The sequence below is a fragment of the Urocampus carinirostris genome, chromosome 14 (assembly GCF_059441175.1).
Source record: "Urocampus carinirostris isolate Australia breed hairy pipefish chromosome 14, RoL_Ucar_1.0, whole genome shotgun sequence".
Lineage (NCBI taxonomy): Eukaryota > Metazoa > Chordata > Actinopteri > Syngnathiformes > Syngnathidae > Urocampus > Urocampus carinirostris.
This window is the reverse complement of record NC_142362.1, coordinates 5,208,477-5,229,096: the sequence shown is the minus strand read 5'-3', so window position 1 is coordinate 5,229,096 and position 20,620 is coordinate 5,208,477. Positions and strand designations below refer to the sequence as shown.

General features: G+C 40.6%; 1 protein-coding gene across 1 annotated transcript in view; it reads left to right on the top strand.

The window, feature by feature from the left end:
- adarb1b (adenosine deaminase RNA specific B1b) overlaps positions 1 to 20,620 on the top strand; it is a 160,091-nt gene that overhangs the window by 29,124 nt on the left and 110,347 nt on the right. Inside the window, exon 2 of the mRNA XM_088352921.1 lies at positions 17,765 to 17,823. The gene's annotated coding sequence lies outside the window, so the exon portion shown is untranslated. The remainder of the gene's footprint in view (positions 1 to 17,764; positions 17,824 to 20,620) is intronic.

The following is a 20,620-nucleotide window of genomic DNA, read 5'->3' as shown; positions in this document are numbered from 1 at the left end:
TATATATTTTCATATATATTGTTGATTAGTAGCTAAATACAAGGTCCATCTTCATCATCAAAACACAACAACAATGGTGATGGTTGTAACAATGTAATCCCCCAATTGTTTTAAACATCTTAAAACTGAAAAAAATACATGGTTTCTGTTTTGTTGGATTTAATTCATTCTAGTGCAATTTTCACATAGCAAATAAGATAAATGCTGTTGGCTTCAGGGGGGCGAAGCCCTGGACCTGGCCGGGGCCTGCGGCCCCTGGACCCTGGCTATTTCAGCTGAAAATGAAAATCTCCATTCTGATCCCTGTACTACCCCTTTTCGAACATGTCATGGAACATTTTTTTGTTGTTGAGTTATTGTTTTAGTCCTGTTTTTATTTTAATGTTTGAAATCAAGTTTTCATTCATTCAAGGCATGTGTGCCATCGAGTAGTGAAACACTTGTATAACGTTTAGAAGCGACGTAGCTATCAGGTACTCCAGAAGCAGGATTTTATCGGTATCGGGAGTGAAAAACGGTTATCTTGCATCCCTAATATACTCTCGTTCATAAATCTATACAGTGTAGTCCAAGGTGACCGAACCACCTCGCAATGTATGGGATGGGAGCAATCAAATGGCAATGACCTCTTCATGTCGCCGCTCTGTTTCCTTCCCTAATGAGTGTTGTGACTCATAATCTATACAGTGTACTAAAGCCCGAGGGTTAATCAAGGCTCAGCATCAATGTTGCTTTTCCGCCTGTCCTGCTTTCCAAAAGGTCACAAATCAACTCGCGTTAACAATTTCTTTGTCAAATGGGAGATGGCCTGATACATGCCAAGATTGCGAACAACCGAATCGTACACATAGAAATACTGAATTTATTCGAGTCTAACGGGGTCAGGAAGCTATGGCTGGCGAGCCTTACGGGGCTTTTTTTCATGAGTACATTCGTCTCTGAGCTAAATTAAATCCTTTGTATTGCTACACGTTCCCACACTGTCCCTTTTAGCATGTGCAAAGCTGGGACAACATCGAATTGGTACTAGGTTTGTTCCAGTCTATATACAGGGCACAGTCTTAACAATATTTTACAGTGACACCAACAGACCCCGTTTTGGCTGTACACAAGGTACATAGCTAGAGAATCCTTAATATGCATGTTCACTGTTGAGACACATTGTGATGAAAACCCACAGAACAACTATACCAGCTCAGTAGCCTAGATGGTAAGGCGCCCGCTTTGAGACTGGGAGGTCGGTGGTTCGCGCCCCGGCCGAGTCATTCCTAAGACTTAAAAAGTGGTCGGCGGCGCCCTATGTTGGCTGCGGCTGCATCGGCTCGCTACAACGGGTCAGGTGCAATCGACATTTCGTTCTGTGTACATTGTTACACAGAATGACAATACAAGGAAATTATTATTATTATTATTATTATAAACACCCCAAAACTCCAGCAAAGTACCCAGAGCAATTTGATTGGGTGAGCGGTAGGAATTGGCACAGCTATACACGCGCACTGCTTCTTCTTCAGGCCAAAGGTAAAAATTTGCACTGACATTTTTACAAGAAAACTTTGCTCGCACCTTGTATTGAAACCATTATTTAGGACAAAAATTACGGTCAAAATAAGCCTCCACACTCTTGAGAGTGGGAGACTAATTTTAAGTGGTATATTTGTATTGATACGGGACAAAAGCTTTAGCATTATTGTTTCATAGATTTTATTAAATCATCAAACGATACAAAGTGAAATAAAAGTGTGCTGAATTTTGTTGTTGTCTAGAGAGCAGGTTTGGCAGTTTTGTTGAATTTTGTCTTAAAATTTTAATCTTTAATCTTAAAATAGTTTTGTCTTTTGTGAGTTTTGGGGTTTTTTGGGTACCCTTGGCAGCAATTATGGCAGCTTTCTCTAAGCTAATGTCAATTCAATGCTCATTTATTCCCATGTGAATTTTAAAAGATGGACGTGGAAATGATAGGTCGGTGTCTGAAAGCCCGGGGCGTGCATCTTTTACGTCGGGCGTACAACTTATAAAACGTCTCCGGCCGGGTGGCCAACAACTTTTTCAAGAAAGAAAAAAAAAAAAAAATCATCCGTTTTTATTTATTTTGTCTTCGAATCAAACGTTTGCTTTATTCCGATTTCAAAATCTTTGTTCGGTTTGGAAATTTCGGAATTTCGGTTTGCTTGGCGATTTGCATACTGGCCAGCCAATCAGAAGCCTGCTTCCGGACTTTCCTGAGCGTTCTAAGGTCGTGCATTTGCATATCATTTTCCAAAGTAGACTCACAGAGAACAAAAAAATGGATAAGTGGTTAGGAATCAAGCCAAAACTTCAGCCCCAAAAGAAAGATTCAAAAGAAGCTAAAAAAATGTATGACGCTACAAAACGTGAACGTACATTAAAAGCATCGTGGAAAGAGGAGTTCGTGTGGCTTGTAGCAGACGACGCAACGCAAACATTGCATGAATGAAGATGAGGAAATACAGGTACATACTGATGGCAGATGGAAAACAGCGATGTCATATACATGCAATGAACGTTATCAGTAGATTTATATCAAACTTAGTTTTAAAGTGTTGTTCTGTTATATATTCTGATTATCAATCCTTAATACTTTACAACAACGGGTATTTTTACGATGAGTCGTCTTATTGTGTTTCAAGTTGTGAAAAATGGGGCAGGCAACTTTATGGCTGGACAGGCAACTTTTCAGAGTTGTCTGCCCTGGTGTCCTAGGTTATTTATTTTTTTAACTAAATATTGTTGGGGTTTTTTAAATTAGGTATGTTTTTCTACCATTCGCAGGTGCTAAATACTACGCACTGTCCCATTTGCCATAAGGCAAGCCTATCATTGCACCCTAGCGGATGGCATGTCCCTCCACATGTGTGTGCATCCTTTACAGCCCGCCTCACGTCACATTGGATAACATGATGTAGACATTAACATGCGACCGGGTGATTTTCTGTCAGCGCTTCCCCCGTGGCCATGAACAATTAACAATCGAGTTTGCTTTTATGTTAGGAAACACCTCCAGGTGTTATCCTATGTGCTTTTCAAGAATAAGTGATGTGTTATTACTGTTGTGACAGTTACCTAATTGGTCTTCTGGTAAGCGTGCCGGGCGATTGATGTAATACAACGAGGGAAGGGCAACCACTTTCCACAGCAAATTGTGAAGAGGAATGACTTTTCTGCCTCCATTTGTTCGTGTCATATTTGGTTTGATATTAAAAAGAATATTACTGGCTTTGTGAGGTACAGAGGCTGTAGGGTTTAAAAATGGTGGAGAATCCCTTTAATGCAAGGAGGTTGGGGTATGATAGTAGATCAAAACGACCTGCTTCACATTCTGCGTTTTGATTACCTCTTTTTGTTAACTTCCTGGTCATTCTGGAAGGGGGATTACCTCATATGCAGAGGTTTCTTCATTATCTTCATGTTGAGGTTTTTGAGTTTTTCCTTACCCTCATGTAAGTTATAGATCAGGGGATTGCGTCATAATAGTCTGTGGCTTGCAATAATCTGTGGTCTGTGCAGCCCTTTGAGACTCTTTGTGATTAAGGGCCAAACAAATAAACATGACATGACATCACAAATGTTATTCATGTACTAATCATATACAAATATATATAATAGGGCTGCAACAACGAATTGATTAAAGCATTGGCAACGAATTATTTTATTGGTTCGTTGTGTCGCGTGATCCATGCGTCACTCAGCACGTCGCGGAGCCAATGACGTCTCACACAAGCGTAACAGATTGAGGCGGAAATAAGGTATTTTCAATGGTTATAGTCAATTCAACTCATGAAACGTAAAGGACAGGGAGAAAACATTTTGACCGAAGTCCTCAAAGGTGTGAAAGCACTCCACCAGTGTCTGAAACTAATGAGAAAAAGTTAGCGGACACCAGGGCAGACAATTTTGAAAAGTTGCCTGCCCAGCCATAAAGTTGCCTGCCCCATTTTTCACAACTTGAAACACAATAAGACGACTCGTCGTAAAAATACCCGTTGTTGCAACGTATTAAGGATTGATAATCAGAATATATAACAGAACAACACTTTAAATGAAGTTTATTATAAATCTACTTAAAACATTCATTGCACGTATATGACATAGCTGTTTTCCATCTGCCATCAGTATGTACCTGTATTTACTCAACTTCATTTATGCAATGTTTGCGTTGCGACGTCTGCTACAAACCACGTGAACTCCTCTCTCCACAATGCTCTTAATGTACGTTTACATTTTGTAGCGTCATAAATGTTGTGAGCTTCTCTTGAATCTCTCTTCTGGGGCTGAGGTTTTGGCTTTATTCCTAACCACTTCTCCATTTTTCTTGTGTTTTCTGTGCGTCTACTTTAGAAAATGATATGCAAACGCACGACCTTATAATGCTCGGGAAAGTCCGGAAGCACGAAGTTCTTCGATGAAGGCTTCTGATAGGTTGCCCAGTATACAAATTGCCAAACAAACTGAAATTCCGAACGAAGATTTCGAAATCGGTACAAAGCAAACGTTTTTTTGAAAAAACCTTCGTGCGAAATAAGGCGCTTTTTTCAATGGCTACAGTCAATTCTTCAACGCATGAAACATAAAAAAGGACGGGGAGAAAACAGTTCGACCGAAGTCCTCAAAAGTGTGGAAGCACTCCAAACTTAACAAAACAAAATAAGTGATATGACACGGGAGCACCACAGTTGTAAGGCAAAAACCAAAACATGTAATAACTGACTGGGATGAAGGGAGCTCAAGAGCAGGGTGGGCTACGACATTATTTGTTTTGGTTATTTGCGTTTTTATATGGTAGCAAGCTGATTCATAATAATAATAATATTATATATATATATATATATATATATAATAATAATTTTTATTTTCATGCAATCGTAAGATTGAGCATCAAGTTTTAATGATTTTATTTTCCAGCATAGTCTAAGTAATCAAGTGAGGAAACGCAACGTTAGTCTGCTTGTAAGCTTAAAAGTGACCGTGTGTGTGTGAGAGCGAGATACTTGCCATAATAATACTCATATTATACGTTCTTATCTCAATAGAAAACCGCAAACAATGACAAGCTTCCCCTGCACGCCACAGCAAGCAGCTGTAATCACTGAGGGCATCCTCAACATGAGCCACTTATGTTATGTTTCATCCTGTAGCCAATGATGCCGAATGGTTAAACACTGTCACTTTAAAAGGGTTTTGTTTAGATGTCTTGTTAGTTCGAAAGATTATTAAGGTTATATTTCAAAGTCAAATCTATAGTCTTCAACTATTTTTTCTGGCAAGGGTGCTAATTCCTTGAAAGTACTTCGCGAGTGAGAATGATTCAATCCCCCTTCTGCCGCTTGATCGCAACGTGACTCCCAATCTAATCTTCGCCTTTTTTTCTTTTTCCTTTGAAACAAATGCCGGTCGGCAGCTAACAATCCTTTTCTCCATCATCTGTTTCGCCATCTGCCTAATTGCTCCATCATTCACCGGAATCTAACACAAGAGCGTCATATGACCTATCGGCGGCACCTGCTCCTGCTTCATTTGCTCACATATTAACTTGTTCATGTAAGATCATTGTTCTGGAGTCGGTTATTGCATCTGGAGTACACAATTAGGGGTTAATTTTGGAAGCTTGTTCCAAAAACACCTTGAGAACGTTTAATAATGTTCGTAAAACAAGTAAGGCTGCACTCATTAGACTGCAGGCTTGAGGTGTCGTTGCTCTCATGGTCTTTTTGGACAATTTTTACATATTACCTGTTTTTTGTACTGTTACCCAATGCGAAATCTCTTGCATCCCGGTCATCTTAGAACGGGGATAACCGCTTGTGAGGCCCCTCCTTGAGGGTTCTTATTTTCTTCATGTTGAGGTTTTGAGTTTTTCCTTGCGTGCATGTTCTTTTCAGATCAGGGAATGAGGTAATTGTAGCTTGTGCAGTCCTTTGAGACATCTTGTGATTAAGGGCTGTACAAATATATGTGTCTTGACATACATTAGGGGTCGTAAAACTATAGCTCTATCAATGAGCACATAAGGCTCAGAGATAAAACAATACTCATGCTGTTCGCATCTTGAGCGACTCTGATAAGCGCGGAGTCAAGTCTAGTGCACGTATAGCTGACGTAGCGCTAATAGTATGAATTGTTTTCGCCATTACAGTCTAAAAAAAATTCTGCTCTTATGGCTCTTTAGCTCCAAAAGGTTCTCGACCTTTAGTGTTACCTGTGGTGTTCCACAGGGTTCAGTACTTGCCCCCCTTCTTTTCAGCATTCACATGCTTCCATTAGGTGATATTATTCGCAAGTTAAAAGCCTCGCTGCAGCATTTTGCACCAGCTGAAGGCTCTTGATTTTGGGCTTCGGGAGACCGGAGAGTAGTGCATTACAGTAATTGAGACGGGAGGTAACAAGCTTTTAACCAAGACAAAGTTTGATCACATGACCCCAATTTTAGCTAACCTGCATTGGCTCCCTGTTGGCTTAAGATGTGATTTCAAGGTTCTGTTGGTAGTATACAAAATAATGCAAAGACTCAGATTTAATTCCCCCCTATGTTCCGGTCTGGAGCTTACGCTCTGAAACGCTGGTCTACTAGTGATCCCAAGAGCCAAGAAGAAGTCCACAGGTTGGAGAGCTTTCTCCATTCAGGCCCCGGTGGTGTGGAATGCTCTTCCCCCTGAGATTTGATCTGCAACCTCAGTGGAAATGTTTAAATCTAAGCTTAAAACACACTCCTGTTCTATAGCATATGAATAACCTATATTTGATGTTGACAATATCTGTGTATTATTTGCCCTCATGTAGGTTTTAGATCAGGGGATGGTGCCATAATAGTCTGTGGTTTGCAATAGTCTGTGCAGCCCTTTGAGACTCTTTGTGATTAAGAGCGTCACAAATAAACATGACTTGACTTAACCCCTGGTTTATACGGATAAAACATGTTTGCTTGTCCCTAAAAAAATGCACAGAGGTCTGTTGATGGATTTATGTTTCTACTGACCAAGGATTCTTATTTAATTTTTGTCCGAATCCGCAGTATGGTCATCAAAAGATCTACCCCCTTGTGTTAATTATCATCCTCCACATAATGATATTCATGCTCAATTCAAGATAAAAATAATTATCAGATTATTCGACTAATAGTTTCAAAAGTATGTGACTGTGAGTTGCATCCCTAGTATTATGGTTGTCCTGTCGTCTTCAATTGCGTTTGGAGTACACAATTAAGGGTTGAATTCAGCAGCTCCTACTAGAAAAACCCAAGAACGTTGAATAAGACGCGTAAAAGAACACCGTCCTTCGTCCGCTGTCCCTGGACAACACCTTATATCTCAATATCATTTATTGTTTCAAGAAGGTCACCCGAGGGAGGCGCGCGTTCGATTTCCGCTGTAGCAGGCGCGCAACCAGATACCGTAAACACCGCAGACAATATCGATCTATTTGAAATACCTCGGAAAAAGCTCCATGCTTATCCGATCTTGCTAAATGTTGCTTATCTTGGAGACTCGGCCTGTCGTCGTTTGTCAGTAGCACGTACAGACGATGGATCTCTTTGAATACTTTGGCGAGGACATGTTTTTATTTAAAATGTTGTTATTTTTTTGGTACGATTGATGCTATTGTCTAAGGAACGACCGATATGGGTTTTTCAGCGCGGCTCCCGATAATTAGTATTAAGAGGGGGCTAAAAACTGATATTTGGAGCCAATATTCACTTGCTTCAAAAGCTTAAAAATTGGCGTAGGACATTTTTAATTATGCAAAATGAAACAAAAAAATAATCGTTCTAAATTCAAATCAAACTATAATAGCTCTTTCAAACATTTTACCGAAAATCATTTATAATTTCAACACATCTAACTTTTCTAATCTTTCACTTAAACAAAAACTAATCATGCAGAAAATAAAATTAGTTTCAGCAGGAACTCGTATCGAAGATGCATAAAAACTTGTGTAGCGTCCAGTTTCATTTTTTTGCAATAAATAAAATAGTAAAAATGTCAATACAAGCAACACGACCTAATTAACTTAAAACAAAAAGTCCATCAAAATCTCAACGGCGCTCTCGAATTGAAATATCTGGGCACTCCCGTTATAAAGCCTGATTGACGGACTAATGTTATGGTAACAACTAATCATTCAGGCTTCCACTTTAGCGTGCTTTTGATGCTCTCTCTCAATCACAAACACACACGCTTGATTGACCAACTCATGTTATGATAAGAGCTAATGCAGTAATACAGACTCCACCTGAACGTGCTTCCCAAAGACGAGTTAACTACGGTTTTTACGTTTATGCTCTCTTAATCACACACACACACACTTTTCTACCCAGTACTCAATATACTCACAGATCTCAATATTATAAGCGATCTTGATTCACAGGCATGTCGGGACTTAAGAGTTAGCAAAGCTGCCGTTGTTTACTCTGCTTCAGTAGTTCTGCCCCCGGTCGCTGGGTAGAACCACTACCTCTGAAGTGGGTAGCTTCAGAGACAGAGGCATGGAAGAGAGGCCGCTACGCTGTTTCTGAGCCTAAATATTCGGCCCGTGAAATCAATAGAAAATGCCGATACCGATACCTGTCAAATTTCCAAATATTGGTGCCGATAGTTGGCCCACCCGAGATGGGTCCACCTTCACTATCATCAGATATAATCTTGGGTCTTGATGTCAACATTTAATGTCAAGTCAAATACTTTTGTTATAGCCCTTAGTCACAATCGTCTTAAAGGGACAGACCAACTGAGACAACGTCTCATGTGTAACCAAGGTTTTTGTTAGATTAAGCGTGGTTTTACATTCAAACAAGCTCTGCCTTTGATCATATGCAAGTGTATGTGGCCATAAATCTGCAACAATTCAGCTTTCGTCAAAAGGGTCATAAACGTGTCAATTTTTATTGTTTTAACACCCTCCACCTGTCATTAACTGTTTTAAAAGCAATTGCATTACGATTTATGAGTGCAATCCTGTCATTTAACTGCAAAACCCGCAAATTATGATTTCTACGACTGTAATTCTACACATTCTTGGCATTCCTAACGTTCTTGAGATTTATTTGTGAGGATTATTGATTTATAATCATATTTGTACGAATGAATTGTGAGATTATAATTTGTGACAATTAAATTTATTCTTGAGAATCCTGATTTATAACCTGTCATGTTAAAAAAAAACGAGCTATAAAATTTTGACTGCAGTTGTATGCATTCCTAACATTCTTGAAATTCTTGCATTTATGAAAATAAGTTGTGGAATTATGTTTAAACAATTTTATGCATTCTTGTTATTCCTAACATTCTTAAAATGTATGAAGTGGGCTTGATATGTGTCCTGTATATGCAAATGTGTCATTAAAATATGATTATGACAGCAGTTTTATGCGTTCTTGGTATTCTTAACATTACCAATACAGAGACCCCTCCCAACTTCGCCCTTCGGTTATATATAGTTCACTCCTTTGCGGCTTTTTTAATGAATTGATGTTGTCTTTGTTGTCATTAATAACATTGTATCATGCATTGTGTTCAGCGGGGGCAGATGAGGGAGAGCGCTGTGTGTTGGTTTGGCCGTGAAAGGCTGGTGTATGGTATCAGTCAATGAGGGTGGTGCAGCCCCCGGATAGAATATGGGAAGCATAACAGACGCTAGCTTTTAGCGGTTCGTTACATTGAAAACAATTTCATCAATTAAATCACACTCCCCGTGACCCTACTGGGGATAAAAGTTGCAGATAATGAATGAATGAATGAAATTGGACACTGAGGAAAGTCAGAAGAGCGCAACAAAATTGTGATTATTATCTTGTCCCAGAACGGACTCGAGTGGCATCTGGGAGAAGGCAAGAGCTGGTCCAGCTTACTGCTAACAGCTAGGCTAACAACTCTTGGGAGCTAACGCTGCGGACCCGGTTTTTTGCCAACGCCAGATGGATTAGCCGTGAAAGAGATAACCTGGCATTTTGTGGGAAAAAAAACGCTACATTCGGGACAGTTTTATTTTAATCATTGCTGAGATTCGTCTCCATCCGAGGACACCCGATGCTAGATCGCAGCTAGCCGGCCGTTCTCTAAATTGCTCACTTACACTGAAAGGAGAAGCCCTTCAATTTTATTTTACTTTTGTATAATGACAACTCAACTACCATTATGTGTCGTGTGTTACTATTTGTAGACCAATTATTAATATTTTGTTACAGTCATATACTCTCGGTCGGTAACAACGTAATCTCGAGGTAAGTTTGATCTTTGGGGGCTTTTATGCAGGTTTACTTTTCGCGGGTGGTTCTGGTCCTTAACTGTGAAATGCAAGGGATCTCTATATTCCTTAACTAGATCGGATGTTTGATTATTGACCTGTCATTTTATGGAAATTGGCCATAAAATGATAATCATTGATGATTTTATGCCTGAAATTATATGCATTCTGTATGAAGTATGATAGATTTATGATTTCTGCCATGTTTTAAAGGGACTATTTCGTGTCCCCTAGTGGTGCAAAAACTTTATTCAGTCGAAAAACCAAACAATCATGCCAATGTTAATTTTTATAAAAATCATAGCTCGAGAATTGTGTAATTTAACATAGCTGAATCCCTACCTAGTGATCGTCGCCATGTTTTTCTGGCATCTTGCTGCTTCTATGTCCTCTGTGGGCACTGGTTTTTGTTTGCTTTAGACAATACAGTGCCATCTAGTGGTCAAATATTACTCGCTGGTGCTTTAAGCAAATGAGTTATAGTCACACATCCTTTGTTCGTGGGCAACAGCTTATAGCCACGCCCCCTTCCTTTGAAACTTGCATCATCACTCAGAAATTCAAACAATAACTTCATTCATAATCGTGATCTCGTAACTCGTCTGCATGAGTAAAGAGGGTCATAAATAAATCATTATTTATAAAGGCATTTCAGAAATTAGGAATGCCAAGAACGCATCTAATGACAGCTGTAAAAATCCTGATTGTTATTGCTGGTTTGAAAGTTTTAAGGTGGAGGGTTATAAAACAATACGATTTGAAAAATGGATTGGTCTCTCGGGAACCGTCCTCTTATGGTTCACATCCTACCTCTCAGATAGGACGCACTGTGTTAAATATGGTAAAATGACATCCGAGCCCTTAAGTGTTACCTGTGGTGTTCTGCAGGGTTCAGTACTTGGCCCCCTTCTTTTCAGCATTTACATGCTTCCATTAGGTGATATTATTCGCAAGTATAATATCAGTTTCCATTGCTACGCAGATGATACTCTTGACTTGACTAGATAGATTTATCTCCCCTTTGAAAACGCAATAGTTATTTTCTCTTTCAGGCAAATTTTCAGAACACGTGGCCTACCCCCAATGCCCCAAACGCAAATCTCAGCTCCCTAAAGACGGACAGTCCCTCATTCCCAGTTAGCCTCAAATAACAAGTGTTTTTCTGGAGGCTACACAGCTGCCACTGTGCCGTGCCGCGCTTTCGCTATTAAACACGGCAACGCGTTTTACTGTTAATTCGGTATTGCTTCATTCAGCATCCAGGAAACACTTTTTATAGGTCGATAAACGTTTCAGGCCATCCAACCTTCAGTTTTTCCACTGTGGTGAATGTCACGCGTCCAAGTGAACTTTTCTGACTCTTGGAAAGAATTAATTGCGGAACATGGAAGGCTTAAAGGAGCTGTGGGTATTTTCTATTAACTCAAGGTGGCCCCTTATAAGCTGTTCTCTCTTTAACGTTTATGCCCGGGGAATCTGCAACCTTTGCCACCCTGCTGATCATTCTTTTGTTTTGGTTTTTCCCCCGAATTTATATTTTCTTTTCAGGCAACAATCATCACCTGAAACGGAAAAAGGGATGACTGATTGATGTCAATGGATTTTACAGAGCCACCAAATACTCTTCAGAGGTTAACCATACCCATTTATAGCAAATTACGTAACACTCATTTTCTATGAAACCTACGAAAATGAATAAATAAATCAAGCAATCTTCATTTATGTTTTGAAAATGTTTTAAATCAATTAATTGTTGCCAAATTTAAAGTTATACTTGTAACGAATTTGTACACTTAAGTAATAATTGCTACTTTATTTTCTGTTAATTTTTTCGAGTTTTTTTCCCCAACATTGTCTCAGAACAGCTTCAACCGAAAGATGACACTCAAATACAAGTTGGAGAAAAAAAAAGGGAATCTAAAAATGTCTCTTTATACATTCTGAAATATAATTTTTAATGTTTAGCAACTCTGCTTTTAGGAGACCCGTCCCCTAAATAACTTATTTTCAACTATATTGCTGTAACAGTTATATGTTTGTAAATTTAGAAATAATTATATGGTTTAAGTTTCTGAGTTTATTTCAACTATCATCCTTGTCCTTGCTCTCTAGGAATTATATAATTCCTCGCAGCAATAGTCAACCAGGGATAATGAATCGCGGCCACACGGATGCTGTTCATTTTAGGCAGAAAGAACGAGAAAATAACAGCCGCCATGCATTACGCAAATTAGCCTCAGCTTTTGGCAATAGTCGACTGGGGATATTGGATCGGGGCCAAAACAGTTTAGTTCTATTCAGGCGGACCTCAATTGCACTTTCAACCAATGGAAAAACATCAGTAGTCTGCTGGGTACGGCTCTCAGCAGTAGTTGACATGGGATAACGGATCATGATCACAACCGTTTATCTAATTTTAGGTAGGCCAGAATTGCATGCCTCCTGAAGTGCTTTTTGTCAGTCCCTGCTCATAGCGATATAGGATTGGGGATTATGGATTGCAGCCACACAAGTGCCGTCCATTTTGGGAGGAAATAACCGCAAATAAAGAGCTGCTGACAAAAGTGTGTTCTGCCCGTCCCCTACTCGCAGCAATATGCAATCAGGGATAATGGATCGGGGCTGCATGAGTGCAGTTCATTTTTTGGTAAACAAAACTGCAAAAAGAGCTGTCAAGCCTGGCAGAAGTGAGTTCTGCCAGCCACCGCTTGCCGCAACATGGGATTGGGGATAAAATATTGCAGCTGCTGAAGTGCAGTTCATTTTAGAAGTAAATAACGGCAAAAAAGAGCCGCCGAGCCTGACAGAAGTGCGTTCTGCCAGCCACCGCTTACAGCTCCATGGGATTAGGGACAAAGGATTGCAGCTGCTAAAGTGCCGTTCATTATAGAAGAAAATGAAGGCAAAAAAGAGCTGCCAAGCCTGACAGTAGTGCGCTCTGCTGGCCACCGCTGGCAGCAATATAGTCCCCGAAGTACAAACCGCGAAGTAGCGAAGGATTACAGTCCTCGTAAAGGACATTAGCTCAGGAGGTAGAGCGCTCGTCTTGGGATCACGAGGTCGCATGTTCGATTCCCGGCTCTTCCGTGTTATATGTCGAAGTGTCCTTGGGCAAGACCCTCATTCCCTAATGCCTCCGATAGCAGGTAGTTGCCTTGCATGGCTGACGCTGCTATCGGTTACTTAGTGTGTAAAAGGGAAAAGTGTGAAGCACATTGTAAAGCGCTTTGGGAGGTCTTCATTGACTTGAAAAGCGCTATATAAATGCAGACCATTTACATTTAGACCATGTTCGGAAATCGTATCTGGAACATTGGCAACAGACTTAGCATTTCAGTTTTAATGACTGTCAAGCTAAATCAGAAAATGCAAATTCCTCACTACCGCTATGAGGCGTTTTGAGGGCCAGGTCAGGTCATCACACTTCATTTCTACAAATTTGTGCTCTCTAATGCCGTATTATAATGTGATTCCACTTATGTCGTGCAATCCCCTAAGCAAATCAGAGGTTGCTCACAGTTATTAGACTCAAACGGGCTGATCCCACTCTACTAGAAATGCTACCGTAGCCTTCTCTTTTGCTTCATCCGGACAAAACTTTCTAAATTCTCTTAAAGGCAACTCTCGTCAAAACGCGTTTAAATGGCTCAGTTTCCGCGTTGTGGTGACCTACTTTTAGTTCATATTGGTTTACCAATTATCATAAATGTTTGATTTCTGTTATCTGTTAATACTTTTTCACATAGGGCCGGATAGGTTTGGATTTTTCTTGTGCTTTAATCAATGGAATCAACATTTCAAAAGTGTATTTTGATTTTCTTGGGTTGTCTCTGTGTGATATTAAATTGTATGTGATTATCTGAAACTTTTTGTGAGTGACAAATATGCAAAAAACAGGGAAATCAGGAAGGGGTCAAATACCTTTTCATGGCACTGTATACCGCATTTCTGTGTGTATACTGCTCATTTTTTTCTCTTAAAACAGAACAAAAGGTTTGGGTGCCGCGTTGTACACAAAGTTTTATGGAATTATTTTACTCATTTACAAATCGCACAAGAGAAAGGCATTGTGGGAAGTAGTTAAGCCAATATAATATAATTACATTTTCTTGATGACGTGACGCAAACCAATTGCAGAGCAGCATTTGCTATGTCCTTCACTAATAGCAAAAAGGTAATAGATGTTTAGCATTTGCACGAACATCACATAATTTGTGGTCGATTTCGTGTAGTGGGAAAATGCCTTATAGAGGAGCCAAAAAAACCCCATCTTATGGTACACAGTAACGTGTGGCAGGGGACGCCATATCCCTGGGTCTAAAGTAACACTAACAAAGAACATGCATATTGTTTCAAGGACAGGGGCTCAATTTACAACTTCAAGGTTATACAGTATTGTATTCCCAACTTGTCTCATTTACAAGAGAAAGGCATTGTAGGAAGTAGTTAAGCCAATAGCATATCCACATTTTGCTGATGATGTGACGCAAACCAGTTGCAAAGCAGCATTTCCTATGTCCTTCATTAATGGCAAATAGGTTACAGATGTTTAGCATTAGCATGAACATCACATAATTTGTAGTCGATTTCGCATAATGGGAAAATGCCTTATAGAAGAGCCAAAAAAACATGTGGCAGGGGACGCCATATCCCGGGGTTTAAAGTAACACTAACAAAGAACATGCTTATTGTGTCAAGGACAGGGGCTCAATTTACAACTTTAAGGCTATACAGTATTGTATTCCCAACTTGCCTCATTTAGAAATTGCACAAGAGATAGGCATTGTGGGAAGTATTTATGCCAATAGCATAGCCACTTTTTTTTGATGATGTGACGCAAACCTATTGCAGAGCAGCATTTCCTATGTCCTTCACTAATGGCAAAAAGGTTACACAGTCGTCTAAAGTAACACTAACAAAGAACATGCTTATTTTGTCAAGGACAGGGGCTTAATTTACAACTTTAAGGCTTCAAACTTTAGCAAATGGATCAAATATGTCCTTTTATACTTCTCAAGCAATATGATAGCCAATTACATATTTCTCATTTAGCAAAGTAGAAATTGTAATTGCGTGACGAAACGGGGTTCGACTTTGGCAAAATGCCCTCCAAGTCATCAAAGTAACTCGTTATTGCGCAGCATGAGCAAAATATGGAAATGAAGACGAACTTTAAGAGAGTCTCCATATGGCGGACACTTCCATTGCCATGAATATAAATTAAGACATCGGTGACATGTCGAGAAGAATATGCAAAAGAATCTGTTTTTTTTTTTAGTCTTTCATGTCCATATGGCTAGGCCAGCCGGCAATGGGCTAAATACGGTTCGCGGGCCACATGCAACCTGCTTGGGTTTTTAATTTGGTCCGCTGAACAAAAACTATTTAAATGGTAAATGATCTGTATTTATATAGCGCTTTTCAAGTAAATGAAGACCTCCCAAAGCGCTTTACAATGTGCTTCACACTTACCCATTCACACACACACACACACACACACACACGCACCAATAGGGAGTCAGCCATGCAAGAGTGCTTATTGGGGGCATTACGGATTCAGTGTCTTGCCCAAGGACACTTCGACATATAACACGGAGGAGCTGGAAATCGAACCTGCGACCTCTTGATCCCAAGACGATCGCGCAATAAACAATTAAAAAGTTAACAAAAAGAGGTCATCAAAACGCAGAACATTGCACATAACCTGAGGTAGACCTGCCATCCCCCAATTTTAAAAACAAAAGACTAAAGGGTAGTACAAATCAAAGACTTGTGTGCTTGTCTAGGGTTGTGATAGCCCTGGGGAAGAAACCTCATCTCATCTCCTGCACCGCTTATCCTCAGAAGGGTCGCGGGGTGCTGGAGCCCATCCCAGCAATCATGGGGCAGTGGGCAGGGGACACTCTGAACTGGTTGCCAGCCAATCGCAGGGCACACGGGGACAGACAACTTGCTCGCTCATTCACAACTAGGGACAATTTGGACCGGCCAATCCACCTGAAATGCATGTCTTTGGAATGTGGGAGGATACCGGAGTGCCCGGAGGAAACCGACGCAAGCACGGGGAGAACATACAAACTCCGCACTGTAATTCCGGTAGCTGGATTTGAACCCACACAGGAGGTTCCCAAGACCTTAGAACTGTGCTGCACACACGCTAACCACTACCCCGCCGTGCTGCCCGGGGAAGAAACCTTTTAGTACTTATTTAAAAGATCTATGTCCCAATAAAATAGCCCGTTTTGGATTTGTAAACGTAGCACTTCGGATCATTCAAACAATGGTGATCACAAGTGTTCATTCAATTTTACAACCAGAAGTATTTCGGGGTTTAAGTCTGGGGTGCGGAAATTACACTTTTGCTTGTTAATCCGGCTCGCTGATTTAAAAAAAGTTGAAAAAAAAGTTGTTTTGGCGCCATTCTGTGAACTGCATCGTGTACATTAAAATAATGTTAATGTCATTTTTAATGTAATTTGTTTGAAGGTGCAACTTCCTGTAATTGGAGATTTTTTAAAATGCATTTTATTAAGCTACTCAAGCGTAGTAGCACGGGCTTGGCATCGCCAGGCATCCTACTTGGGCAGGGTTTTTGGGGCCGTGGTTATTTGAAAAAGCACCAGGGAGCCACTCCAGGGTGCCAAAGTACCGCATGGCCGCATGCGAGCTCCGTAGTCCGTAGACTTTTCCTGATTTTGTTGGTATTTATTGGAGGTGCCTTGACACCAAACCTAGCTAAAAACACTCCCAGAGTCCTTCAGTACAATTGTGTGTATTTCCACCAATATCTATTCAGCTGTTTCAGAGTTCGTAAGCTACATACGAACACGCATGCAAACAAATCAGGATTTATATAAAAGTTTGGATTACAGATCAAACGTTATATGTTTTTAATGTACAGTATATTATCAATATTGTCAGTATTGCCTTTTAAGGGGCAATTATATATTAGTTTGCGCTAATTCTGAGCATTTTAAAACACATTTGATGAAATAGTCTATTTAGAAACGCCTCTGAAATGAAATAGTATGTGTGTGTATATGTCTTTATCGGATTGAGACTCTCTATCGGTACTTTGCCATCGACTTTAATACCTTTCGTCCGACTAATAAACATCTGTCAAAATTATATTTGATGTCATAAAACCGGTTTTATGAAGTGCTAAACGCATGTAGCTCTAAAACGTCCATTCACCCCTAGTGTTTTGCTAGCCATAACCTGGGGTTGCGCTATGTCTAATGCAATTCATTATAGCCTCACACGGGGACTATAAATTCATCTACATTCACGTTTATTAAGATTGCTTATGCTTAACTTGTTTAGGCAAGAATAACTGGGCGGCCCACCGGGCCTATAAAGTTCCGGGGGAAACCGTTATGTAGTCATATTTTGCAGTATGGTAAGGTATTCCTTAAGCATCAGTTTGGCTGAGAATAACCTGAAAGACTGGAGCTTTTTGAAGTGAATGAATTCAGTAAATGAATAAGTATTTGATCTTCTTTTGCAGAATTACTTCAAGGGATTGCAAAACCCCATCTCCATCTCCCAGACCTCTCAATTAAAAGGGTGAGTGTGTTTTCGTTTTTGAACAATGTGACTTCCAAACGAAGCGCGAGGGATAATGAGTCGTCGGAATCATTTCCACGATGACTGGAGTTATCTTTGCGACGGTGGCCGTGTATGAGAGGACAGAAATGACTAATGAGTAATCTGCAAAACTGGAGCACGCAGCAGGGTTTGTAGTTCTTTTATTTTTTTTTATTTTTGCAGATCTATTATCCATCTTTGTCTCCCTGTGGAGAGAGAACACTTCATAGCTGAATCTCTGGAAACTTAACTAAAATCGATCCCTCATTTTAATGATATTATCCAAATCCACATTAGTGACATTTTGTTTTGTATACATGTGTTACCGGTCGCAATGTTACCAGTAGGGCTGCAACTAACGATTAATTTCATAATTTTTTCGATTCATCGATGACTCGAATTTCTAATATCCCTATTCATTTTTGTACAGATAGATGAACAAAATATCCTGTGATATAAAAAATTTGAAGTGTTTGCCAATTAACCTGATAATTGTTACGGGTGCCCATTGCCCTCACTTTGCCCCGCCCTTTTGGCGCCAGCTGCGGCTCGTTGCCTGATTGGCTTCCCTCCTAATTAAGCTCAGTGCTCTCACTCACCCATTGTCAGTCCGTCAATGAACCTCTGCACCCGCAAGCCGCGTGTTTTGACTCTGTCCGGTATCCTGCTTGTGAATCCTGTCCGGTATCGATCCCGTCTGTCCCGTCCTGTCTGATATCTGACTCCAGTCTCCAGTATCTGGCATCGATCCCGTCTATCTCGTCCTGTTTGATATCTAACTCCAGTCTCCAATGTCTGGTATCGATCCTATCTCTCTCGTCCTGTCTAATATCTTGCTATAGGCATATTATCCGGTATCGATTCAGCCTGTCTCATCCTGTCCGATATCCTGCGCCAGTCTCCAGTATCCGGTATCGATCCCGTCTGTCTCGTCTTGTCTGATATCTGACTCCAGTCTCCTGCCTCCGGCATCAATCCCGTCTGTCTCGTCCTGTCTGATATCTGACTCCAGTCTCCAGTATCTGGTATCGATCCTGTCTGTCCCGTCCTGTCCGGTATCGATCCCGTCTGTCCGGTATCTGCCTGTGTATCTGGTATCGATCCTGGCTGTCGCGTCCTGTCCGGTATCGACCCCGTCTGTCCGGTATCTGCTCGTGTATCTGGTATAGAGACTGTCTTTCCCGTCCTGTCTGATATTGACCCCGTCTGTCCGGTATCTGCCTTGTATCTGTTACCGATCTCGTCGGCATCTGGCTTCCTGTTTTTCCACGCCGGACTTCTGTCTTACTACTTCTGCCCAGCGATCGCTGAATCACTGGCATTTGTGTTCACACGCATGACTGCCCCATTCCCGTAAAATAAACCTTGCGTAAACGTTACGCATCTGGGTCCTTCTCCTGCTCTGTTTCTGACAGGTAATGAAACAAAATGCATAGAAATGTATGCTATACACCTGCAAATATGTAAGACACTCTTTTCCTACCACCTTATCCACGGAGAGTTGAACATGTATTATTATTTTTACTTTATTGATTTTATATTTATTTTCTGCTGAATTTCTGTCTGTTCCCTTGAAAATTGTTAACTTTTTTCATGATGAAACAGTCAAACACTATAAAGTTATTTTTCCCGTTAATTTTGCTTGTAAATGATCCAATGTTAAAAATGTAGTATATAAAAAAATTAACATAGCTTTTTAAAATAAAAACTGTCTTGGCGCTCTCTGCCGGACCAATGCGGTACAACAATTCTCAGCGTCACAACAAAATGTTGTGCTCTATAATTTGCATTGATTTAACCAGCTTGGTGGCCTTGGTGGTATGGCGCCCGAGGTTGTGGTTCAAGCCTCGGCCGAGTCCCTGCTTGGCGTTCAGCATTAGGGGTTGGAATTGGGGGGGGTTTGGTCACCTAATGACTCCCAACACCTCAGTTGGGTTGAGCGAGGGGGCTGGGAATCCCCTCCTCTAAATCAATCTCCCAAAAAGAGTCAGAAATGACTCTAGCTACCTCCCACTAGGGGGATATGGCTGTGGTATATCTATCCATCTATCTTTCTAGATATCTATCACGTTCTTGGTGGCTCATAAATCGTGTGATACAACAAATCGATGATCTAACGAGTTGCCAACGCTTTTAATCATCGATTTGAATCGATTTTGTCGATTAGTTGTTGCAGCACTAGTTACCAGTCCCACAGTGAAATAAAATGCCCTGAAATCGAGCTTTGGTCTGCAAAACGGGTATGGCGTCTGTGTCTTAAAATGTGTTAAGGTGTGCCTTCTCTCTCTCTCTCTCCCTCCCCCCCAAAAAATCTAAATATTTCGCTAACATCATTGGGCCAAAAAGGTTCCTGAACCCTGTACTGTAGTATTAATACCTACATGTGTTTACGTTGTAAAAAATCACAAATCGCAAGCGATTATGGAACGGATTAATTGCGAAAATCAAGGGAATACCATCCCTTCTTTTCTCTCTTTGCTTTGTTTCTCCCCAAACTCCCAAACCCGTCACTCACGGATAATTACGCACCGTGGGAATCCGTTTATCCACTTAAGAACGTGTCGCCAGTCTTTCCTCACCCTTGCGACTCATTTACTTAATTATTTGAGAAAGCCAAGCAAGTACTATTTAAGTGCCCACCCACCACATATGCTTTTCACACGAGGACGGTTCATTCACCGCCGAGAGAGTCGCAGAGCGGAAAAGAAACACTTTTACCGCGTGCTGCTCGGCAACGGCTTTCACAAGTGCGGATGAAATAATCCCGATGTCGTGA